Source organism: Heteronotia binoei, chromosome 4 (genome assembly GCF_032191835.1).
Source record: "Heteronotia binoei isolate CCM8104 ecotype False Entrance Well chromosome 4, APGP_CSIRO_Hbin_v1, whole genome shotgun sequence".
Lineage (NCBI taxonomy): Eukaryota > Metazoa > Chordata > Lepidosauria > Squamata > Gekkonidae > Heteronotia > Heteronotia binoei.
The window spans coordinates 82,705,637-82,715,859 of NC_083226.1; positions in this window are offsets into that span (position 1 = coordinate 82,705,637).

Genomic DNA, 10,223 nt, shown 5'->3' on the forward strand with positions numbered 1-10,223 from the left:
GTGTCCCAATCTATGATTACTGCGGGAATATAATGGGATATTGGAAAGGTACTAATTGCTATAACAGGGCTAAATAGAAATAGTAGTTTAAGCCAACTTGGTGGGCCTTTGAAAAAGAAAAATGACGACCACAGGAGAAAAAGGGCCACTGATCCAAAAAGCAAGCCCATAAAACATGAAGGCATATACATTTTGTTCCTAGGACAAATGAACTGCATCAGTGTCAAGTCAAACAAACAAGAACTAGAAAAAAGGCAAAGAAACCTATACAGAACTAATAGACAATCATGTGATATCCCTAGTTGAACAGCAGATGGCGTACTAGAGTAGCAGCATAAGTGGTATCCAGCATATCTAACACTATAATACAAGTAACAGCAATAAGCGCACCTCATCCCCACCCCCCTCCCCCTTTCTCTGTCCCCTCTGTATATAAATGATGGTCAAAGATAGATTGGAAAGATGTCTGCAGGGGGACAGAACTCCCATCGGATACATTAAATAACAGAACCAGTAACCAGCACATGGGGAAAACCCGTGGGTCCCAGGGAACCACCCAAGACCGGGGTCCTTGTACTCTTCCACTACACATTCCCCTCATTCTTGAGAGCTGGAGAGCCAAGCCCCACTTTACCCTCACCCCCCCAACCCTCCCTCAGATGTTAATTATCATATAAGACAAAGCTTTAAAGTAAGATAACATAAGATAACAACGCAGGTTTATGATGAGTTTACTGATTGCAGTGACTGTATAGAGTCCGGAGCCTGGGCTGGTTCATGCGAACGGGCTGAGATTTTACGATCCTTAGGCGGTGACACGAAGGTCCATTTTCGCTTTTGTGACTTACGATCCAGCTCCATCGGAACATCTATGTTGAGTGACTGAAGTAGATACAAACCAGCTTCAGGGTCTTCAATAGTCCAGCTTTTCCCTTGGCGATGTATGACAAGTCTGCCTGAGGGCGACCATCTATAGCGGATGCTTGCTGCGGCCAGCTTTTGAGCAATAGGTTTGAGGAAATGCCTATTCTGCAGGGTTTCTGCTGATAGATCTGGGAAAGCAAGTATTTTCTTATCCTTATAGGGAAGACCATTAAGGTTTCTGGCAGTGTCTAAGATCTTTTTCTTAACTCGTATGTCAGCCAGTTCGATGATGACATCTCGGGAGCCGTGGGAGCGGGAGGAGAAGGTTGAACCCAGTCGATAAGCACGAACAATGTATGGAGCGATGCCATCCTCCAGCTGAAGGGCTGTAGAAAACCACGATGCTAGGAAGCTGGCCAGGTCTGAGGTTCCTTCCTCGTGTTCTTCAAAGCCTCTCAGCTTAACATGTCGTTCCCGCGCTTTGTTATCTAGTGCCAGAATTTTGTCTGTGGCCCAGCGTTCTTGCCTCTGAAGATGTCGGATTTCCTCTTGATTAGTAAGGCCTGTTTCTAACGCTGAGTTAGCTGTGGCTGTGGCTTCTTGTAAAGTGATTTGTAAGGAGCTGATCTGATCTGTAATTGGCTTGAGTATAGCCGCCATGTTGTCTAGCATTTCTGACTGAAATGAGCTCAGGGTATTATGGAATTATTTCGCTGTGAGGAGATCTGCTGAGGGAAGCAGACTAGCAGCGCCATCTGCCATATTTGACGTTTTGTGCGGCCTTGACAGGGAGCGATCAGATTGTGAGCTGGAGTCCAGAAAGGATTTAAGAAGCCAAGCGCTAGCTAAAGATGAGTTATTCTTTTTATGGGACGATTTTCCCATAGTCTGATAAGAAATAGGATATAAAAACCTGCGTCGATGAGGGAGGGTCAGGAGATCGGGTCAGGAGCTAAAGCCTCACATGTCTGTCGCCATTCGCGCCGACGCCACCACAATTCTCCATATTCTTGTATCTTACGAAGCAACAATGGTGTTATATGAGTGGGATTTTCATTTATAAACATTACATCATCTGCAAACACTCTGTATTTGTAAGAAAAACCTTTCAACTTTAGTCCCTCTATCTCTTTGTCTTCTTGGATTTGCATTGCCTGTTGTGTTCCGAGTTCGCTTCAAGGTGTTGGTATTAACCTTCAAAGCCCTTTATGGTCAGGGACCTGCCTATCTACGGGACCGCCTTTCCCCATATATCCCCCAGAGAGCACTGTGATCAGGGACAAAAAATCTGTTGTCTGCCCCTGGCCCAAAAGAAGCCAGGCGGTGTGTGACGAGATCCAGGGCTTTTTCGGTGGCAGCACCAGAACTTTGGAACACCCTTCCAGAAGCCATAAGGGCCCTGCGGGATTTGTCTGCGTTCCGCAGGGCCTGTAAGACCGAATTATTTAAACAGGCTTTTGCGGTTTGAAAAAGGGCTGCCGCCGGACATCTTACAGAATGCTGGCAATCACAGTCGAGAATTCGATACCGCCTATATTGTACTGAAATAGCACCATAGAATGGTTTTAAAGTTGATATATGTAAATTATGGTTTTATATGTTTTATGGATTGATTGTATTTTATGATGTTGTGAGCCTCCCTGAGTCCGCTTCCGGAGAGGGCGGGATATAAATGGAAAGTAATAAATAAATAAATAATAAATTAGCAAAACCTCTAAAGTCATTATAAAAATCAGGGGATAGAGGGCATAGGTAGGTTTCTTTCTGATCCTATCTACATTTCCAGTGAACATGATGAGAATATGTGGCATTACCAGGGGTCATTTAGTACAAAAAGTGGTTCCGGAGCTTATTAGTACAACTCATTTGCACAACTCATTTGCATAAACCACACACACCTCTGACATCACCAGAAAGTGTACTAAATTATATCTGCTCAGCATCTACTTTAAAATGCTTCTTGAATTATAATTGTGATAATAAAACCTTACTCCCATCATACTTTCAAAATTACTTTCTCCTGTGTGGCCGCAGTGAAATGATGAAGATTTCCATCTGTCTGTTTTATATGTATTGGTTATTTTCCCATTTTTTGTGGGGAAAATATTAGAAAGTTTGTCATATCTTAGAGTTCAGCAAAATTCTCACAGGGGGGTTGAGCAATGGAGCCCAGAAGCAAGTAAATTTTTTTAAGAGGGGGGGTAAGAAAGAGCACAATAAAATTTAGAGATTCCAGAGCTCCACAAATGTGAGCTCCTGCCCAAAATGAGGCCTGAGAAACAAGAGAGAGGTCACTCAGGACTATTTAAAAAACACAACCCACAAGCTATAGTGACCAAAATTACTAAACATATAATGTACTTCAACAATAATCACAGGTAAGAGCAAACAATATTACAAAATGTACAATTTCAATGAAATGTAGTCCCAATGTACAGGAATGTGACTTGGTGCTCCTGCTTCAAGAAATCTTCCAGCAAAGGAATATTGTGATTATTGTTGAAGTACATTATATGTTTAGTAATTTCGGTCACTATAACCTGTGGATTGTGTTTTTAAACAAAGTAAGGCCTGGGCATTACAAAAAAACCTGGCCTTTCTCGACTGGCTTCCAGTCTTCATTTTAGCAGCCAACCATGTAAGCCTGAACCTCATTTTCTGGGTCTCGTGTGCAGTCACAGAACCTTGGTAGCACAAGAGAGGAAGGCCAACAAAGCAGAGGTTTGATGACTAACCTGTGGGTACAGCATTCTTACTGAGTGCGATCTAATGCAGCAATCCCCTGTCTTTCTTCTTTGCTTCAATGACAGTCACATCAGCAAAAATCTGTCAGACTATAACAGACTCCTTCTGTTCTTGAATGCAATTTACTGCTTTAACCTCTAGTGTTCAAAAGAACAGACAACTCACTATTGATCTGAGTGCATAAGATCTATTATTTTCAATCTAAATAATTATTTTTATTGAAAAGCAATTAGTTTCAAAGTTTCTAAACTTTTAAAACACACAGTGGAGGCAATAAAATATTTTCTTTTACTTGCTTCAGATCTTCAATGGTTGTACTAAAGAAATCCGGCCGCGCCCTTGCCACGCCACAAAGCAGCTGCACGCTGCGGGGCTGTTTTTTGCAGCCCCTGAAGGATCAAAGGGCTGTTTTTTCCCAGGCATCCGGGCGTTTAGCACGGGCGGGGGCTGAGGCTTTAAGAAGCCTCGGCCCCGCCTCTCCCCACGCAGTTTTGGGGAGTTTTTAGCCCGCCCACCCACCCTGCAGTAGTATAGGTTCCCACCGGTTGCCTTATTAGGGGCCAGGTAGGAATTTTTTCGCATCACCTGATTGGCCGTTGGTGGTGCGTTTTTCGCCTACCTTGTACTGCATGCAGTGGTGTGGTTGTTAGGTAGGTAGGTAATTTGGTCACTTGGCGGAAAGAGCAAGGGGTTCAGACCTTGCCGGTGAGCACCCAGGCCTAGGCACCTGTGTTGTGCAAGAGATCCGTATGAAAGGCAGATGGACTTCATGGCTCAATGTCATGTAATGCGGATCGGGTTTCATGCCTCCCCTTGCTCGCCCCCTTCTGGTGATCGGGGCGGGGGTTAAGGGGAGGGCATGTGTGGTCTGCCGGCCCGGTTCTAGCCATATTAGTATGGCTGGGGCAGGGGGTTGGGTGGCTCGCCCCTTTTGTAGGACTTGGCGGGGTCAGGAGAAGACCCCAGGGCTTGTCCTATTTAGTTTACCTTGCCAGGTTATGTCATGTTAATAAAGTGGCCTGTTTCCCAACTTTGTTGTCTGCCTTTTTATTCCGTATGGGGGTGCAAATAGCTGTCAGAGGAAGTCTGTTCACTTTACACAGCAGGTGGGGAATGAATCTAGAGTAAGTTTGCTTCATCCCATTAGAACAGAGAGAGAGAAAGAGAGGAGATAGTATGGATTAATCAATTTCCAAGCAAACTATTGCTATTTATGACAATAACACTAATTATGAATTCCTGCAACACATAATGTTTATTCCTCAGTCAGATCGGCTTCCAGTAGCATTACTGAAATATATTCAAATTCTGTTAAAAAGCCTACAGAGGCAAGTTTGGCTTTTTAAGTATTAAACTCTAAAGGTCATTGGTTTTTTCGTTAGGTAGATATTAGTACTAAGATTAAGTGTTTGTTTAAAATGTTTCTTTTTAAAAAAAAAAGTTTTTGACTAAAAAAGTGAAGAAGCAAAAAAAAATTATTTTAAAAAATAAAGTTTTTTAGGTTCCTCACTTTACCACAATTTACAACCCTATTAATGTCTATTTATATAATGGCAGTTTTACCTTATGTTTCAAATATTAAAATGTATATGATTATGTGTAATCATATCAGTATCTTTACCATTAGCAACTTGAAATGTTGAATAGGACTACTTGTACATGGAATATTATACAAACTATATTGAAGTACTTTTGAATGCTTTATTAATTTATGAAGTATCAATGAATGCATGCATTTACAGGTAAGTGAAAGCAACAACCAGATCTTGTCCCAAGGAACTAATTGCTCAGTTTTTGATGATAGGAAGTTGAAGCAACAAGACTAACAGTAGTAAATGAACACAAATACAATGACATACACTTAAGTTTTGTTCTCAGATTGGGGTAAGGATAAAGGAGTACTTGAAGGTTTCAAAAAAGAGATGGGGTTTGAGGAAAAGATTTGAAGGAAAGAATAGAGGCGGTATCCTACATGTATCCTTAAACTGATTTCCAGGTACAGGATGATACTGCAAAGTAAAGGCTAAAAAATGGAGTAGGAGCCTTTTGGTGACTTGGCACAGAGTAGTAAAATCACAGGAAGGTCATAACAGAAAATAAGCACAGAAATGTAAGGTAACATAGTCTGTGAAGATGGGAACAAACCAGAAAAATGCAGTTCATGTTGGTTTGTGGCTGAACCACACACCAAATCATAGAATTATAGAATCATAGAGTTGGAAGGGACCTCCAGGGTCATCTAGTCCAACCCCCTGCACAATGCAGGAAACTCACAAATACCTCAAACTAAATTCACAGGATCTTCATTGCTGTCAGATGGCCATCTAGCCTCTGTTTAAAAACCTCCAAGGAAGGAGAGCTCACCACCTCCTGAAAAAGCCTGTTCCACTGAGGAACCAGTCTAACGGTCAGGAAGTTCTTCCTAATGTTGAGCCAGAAATGCTTTTGATTTAATTTCAATGCATTGGTTCTGGTCCTACCTTCTGGGGCCACAGAAAACAATTCCACAACACCCTCTATATGACAGCCCTTCAGGTACTTGAAGTTGGTGATCATATCACCTCTCAGCTGCCTCCTCTCCAGGCTAAACATGCCACTTTCTTCAACCTTTCTTCATAGACTTGGTCTCCAGACCCCTCACCATTTTTGTTGCCCTCCTCTGGACCCATTCCAGTTTGTCTATATACTTCTTAAAATGTGGTGCCCAAAACTGAAGACAATACTCATGAACCAAATCACACTGGGAGGTTCATATGTGAACTGAAGCAGTTTGTCATTTGTAGCCCCACAAACCCTGTTGAAAGGGATTGCAATCCCATTAAATGTGACTCATCCTGCTACATTCCAAACTACTTGTCTATATTTGGAATGCATGATGCCTTCTTTTCAGACTGGGAGCTCTGTCTGTTTGTGTTCGCTTGGTCCAATACTTGCCAAAATGCAATCTAGATACAAATCAGTTTTTCTTGTACTAATCTTTATGTGGGAAAAAAGTTACTATTTCTTTCTTACTGGTATTACATTTTCCTCCATTGGAGCTGTAACAAATATACAAGCCACTTGCTGAAACACTGGAAAGTGATCTTATCTTTCTTATTTTCCTGAATGTAATAAAGATGATCTTTAAAATGATCCTCCAGTTTACTGTGTACTTTGCTTACTTACCCAAAATTCCTACTGAAATCAATAGGTTTTGTGTTAAGGTCTGGACCCTTGATTCATGTGCTGTAACTTAATGGCAGTGAGGACTTTTCATAAGGGCAACTCATGACCTTGAACAAAACAGCATTTTAGTCTTATAAAAAAGGTAAATCTTTAATCCTAATTAGAACAAGTATCACCATATTCTGTAACTAGCACCAATTTTTTGCACTTGACAGTATTTTCAGCTCTATTCAATGGCAAGTTTTCATGTTCCGTTTATTTCTAATTTGAATCAATATGTGGTCTGAAGATGCATGTACATTATACATATGTCAGTCCAATCTCCAATCCACATCAAAGTACCCTAAACTAAGGGTGACCTATGTAATGTTAGTAAGGGTCTTTGACAAAGTGGTGCTGCATCTGTAAAAACGCTCAGAGTAACATGGAAGTGCAGATATAGTAAAAACATGCTTATTGAGGGAATTAATATAAATATTTGGACTGAGAACTATAATGTTGTGAGCAGAAGAAATTATATCTAACGTACAAACATCAGTACTAGAAAGCCTGTCACTCCAAACTGTGCAAAAGAGATAATTGAATCGGAAACTCCTGCAGAAAACTCCTGTTCAAAAGTACTCTTGTAAAGTGAGGAGCAACTGCAGACTGAAAATGAGTGCAGACAACTTAATGCAAGATAATGCAAAGCAAGACAGAAGTGACAGTAGATGCAGGTTTTAAATGCGCACTGAGAGAGGATCTTCTGTCAAGTGTAGAAACAGCCATAAGTAGCTAAAGTCCCATGGAAGGACTCCAAGCACTTGGCAGAAAAATAATCTAACAGGCAGATGAAACAAAGGTATATTTCTCATATCAAGAACAGCCAAAGTAGATATACATACAAGGGAGGTTTGGAGACAATCAAAAGGGCATTTGTGGGACAGATTTTGACCCCAGTTATATGACAGTCAGGACAATTATTCTTCAAAAGTCAGAATGTAGCCTTGTTGGTCTGCAGTAGAATAGCTAGTTTCCAGTCCAGTAGTACCTGAAGACCAACAAGATTTTCAGGATGTGACCTTTCTGATATCAAAGCTCCCTTTGTCATGTTCTGGTGAAGGAAGCTTTGACTCTCAAATATTCATACTCCCAAAACCTTGTTGATGATCTAAGGTACTACTAGACTAGAATCTAGCTACTCCCCTAAAAATAATCTCTTATTTCCCAGCTTGAAAAGAAGGAAGGGTCAAGGTTCAGGGTTTTTGAGAAAACTTTTTTTTTTTAAGTAGGAGGGAAGGTATCCATTTAAGTAAATGTGTTTGGCATCAGTCATTGTCTGACTGGAGATGTGTACCATTATTAGGATGGCAAGTCAAAGAAGAGAAAATGTTTAGAAGCTAATGTAGCAATTGTTATTTGTAGCTTAAGGCACATTGATTCATCACCAAAAGTCATTGATAAATAATCTGGTAGCCAGAAGGGGTTTTTTTCCCCTGTGAAAGCCTATTCTATTCCACTTGGCCAGAGGATATTAGGCACAGCCCTACTCTTCTGGCTATCACTTCGGCCTTTGTCTTCAAAAGAAAACTCTGCTTACTGGATATGGACTTGGCATCAAGATGTGTGCGTGTGATCTTTCACATTTTCTTTTAAAATCCACTTGCATTACCTGATGTTATCATGTTTTTTTCTTGTGTCCAGACAACTTTGTAAACACCCCAGCATTTTGTCATATCTTCCCTGGTTCTCCCCATTCCTAATAAAACTGGGTTTTCCTGCACTTTTTTTCAAAGCAAAATGAATTCACAAAAAAGTCTCTGCTCTATAATCTGAAGTTTTTTGCATTGACAACTTCCAGCACAACCTACTAGCCTGCCAAATTCCACCCATAAAGGGTAGGTTGGCGTGGGTGCTTTTTTTTTTTTTAATTTGCAACATAATGGCAAAACGTTTCAGTGATTGAAAGTGCTTGAGTTGGGGCACCTTCCTCTTTGCTCTGCCTTGTAAATCTGTACATTTCTCTCCCCCACTCCCTCTTATGTCAGGTCTGGTCTGCTCTCTTTGCTTCTCTCTCTAGCTGAAAGCCAGGATCATGTCCCCCTCTTCAATACCAAAGCCAATGGTGCAAATAAATTATTTCTTGTGCTTCAGCTACTATGTTTTACACAAGACAAAATAGGGCTACTCACATGTAAAGAAGGTGAGCAAATGAGGCTGCTGAAAGGTTCAAATGCTTCAACACGTGTGCAAATAAACCCCAAATCCCAAAAACTCAACAACCCCAGAATAGACGGAACTCCTTGAATGGTGGTGGGGAGTCTGAATGGATCCCACTGCAATAATCAGAGCAGCACAACATATGTGAAAATGAGAAAGGTGTCTACGGTCTGAAAAAAACCTCTCTCTGTGTGTGTGGTGGGAGTAGAGTAACCAAAGGGAGTCACTTTGGCAACACATTGTATTCAATAAGCTATTAACTGGGTATATTTATAATTTCCTGCTATAAGATCCCAAAAGGGATGCTGCAGAACTCAATTTGTTCTTATTGAGTAATTAATTAAGAAGAATCACAACTTTTGGAAATGCTAAAGGTAAAAAATCTTGAAGATAACAGCTTATATAGGAAATATTGGAACCCCACCCCCCCACCCCCATTTAAAATGGTTTAAGGGGGATGGGATTTATTAAAGCACCACATTTTACAGAATCTTTCCCATAAGAAGCAACTTCAAAAGTGAATGTAGTGTATTGGACTGAGTATTGGATTTAGGCTTCAAACTCCACATTCAAACTTAACAGGATGCTATCTGATGGGCATAAACAGCCCCAAACTCAAATGGCTTATTTAAAGCCAAGATCCGGTTGTGGAAACTTGCATGTCTGTCCACACCTAAATATAATCTGCTGTCCAATCAGCTAATCATAATTTACACAGTCAGTCTTTGCACTTACATATTGTATATATATTGTATATTGTAATTGACAGAACAGGGTTGTGTATGAGTAAGCTAAACAACTTCAGATTGAGTGATCGAAACAATAATTTTAGATAAAATAAGCTGCAGTGCTCATCTTTTTATTATGGGGGTTTTGGGGGCAAAATAATTAGACCTGCAGATTCTATGCATTCCAGTGTCATCTAAAGGTTAAATTCATGTAACCAATTAATTCAGGATGCATTTGTCATCTGATTCATGAATACTGGAATCTTCATCTTTGTATTGAGTAGGGTATTCACCTATTCTTAATATCTGATTATTGATGGATACTGATAAGCCAGGCTCTAGTGGCCTTTTCAAAGTATTGTAATTATATTCCGGTCATTTTCTGTTATATTCTTGTTTAACATTTTAAAAATGTTAGGAAAAAGTGAATTAGATGGGCAGTCAAAATACAGAATATTTAAAAGGTCAGATTTACAAGACTTTGCCTTCCTGGTTCTTTTATTTTTTAATTCTAAGAAATGA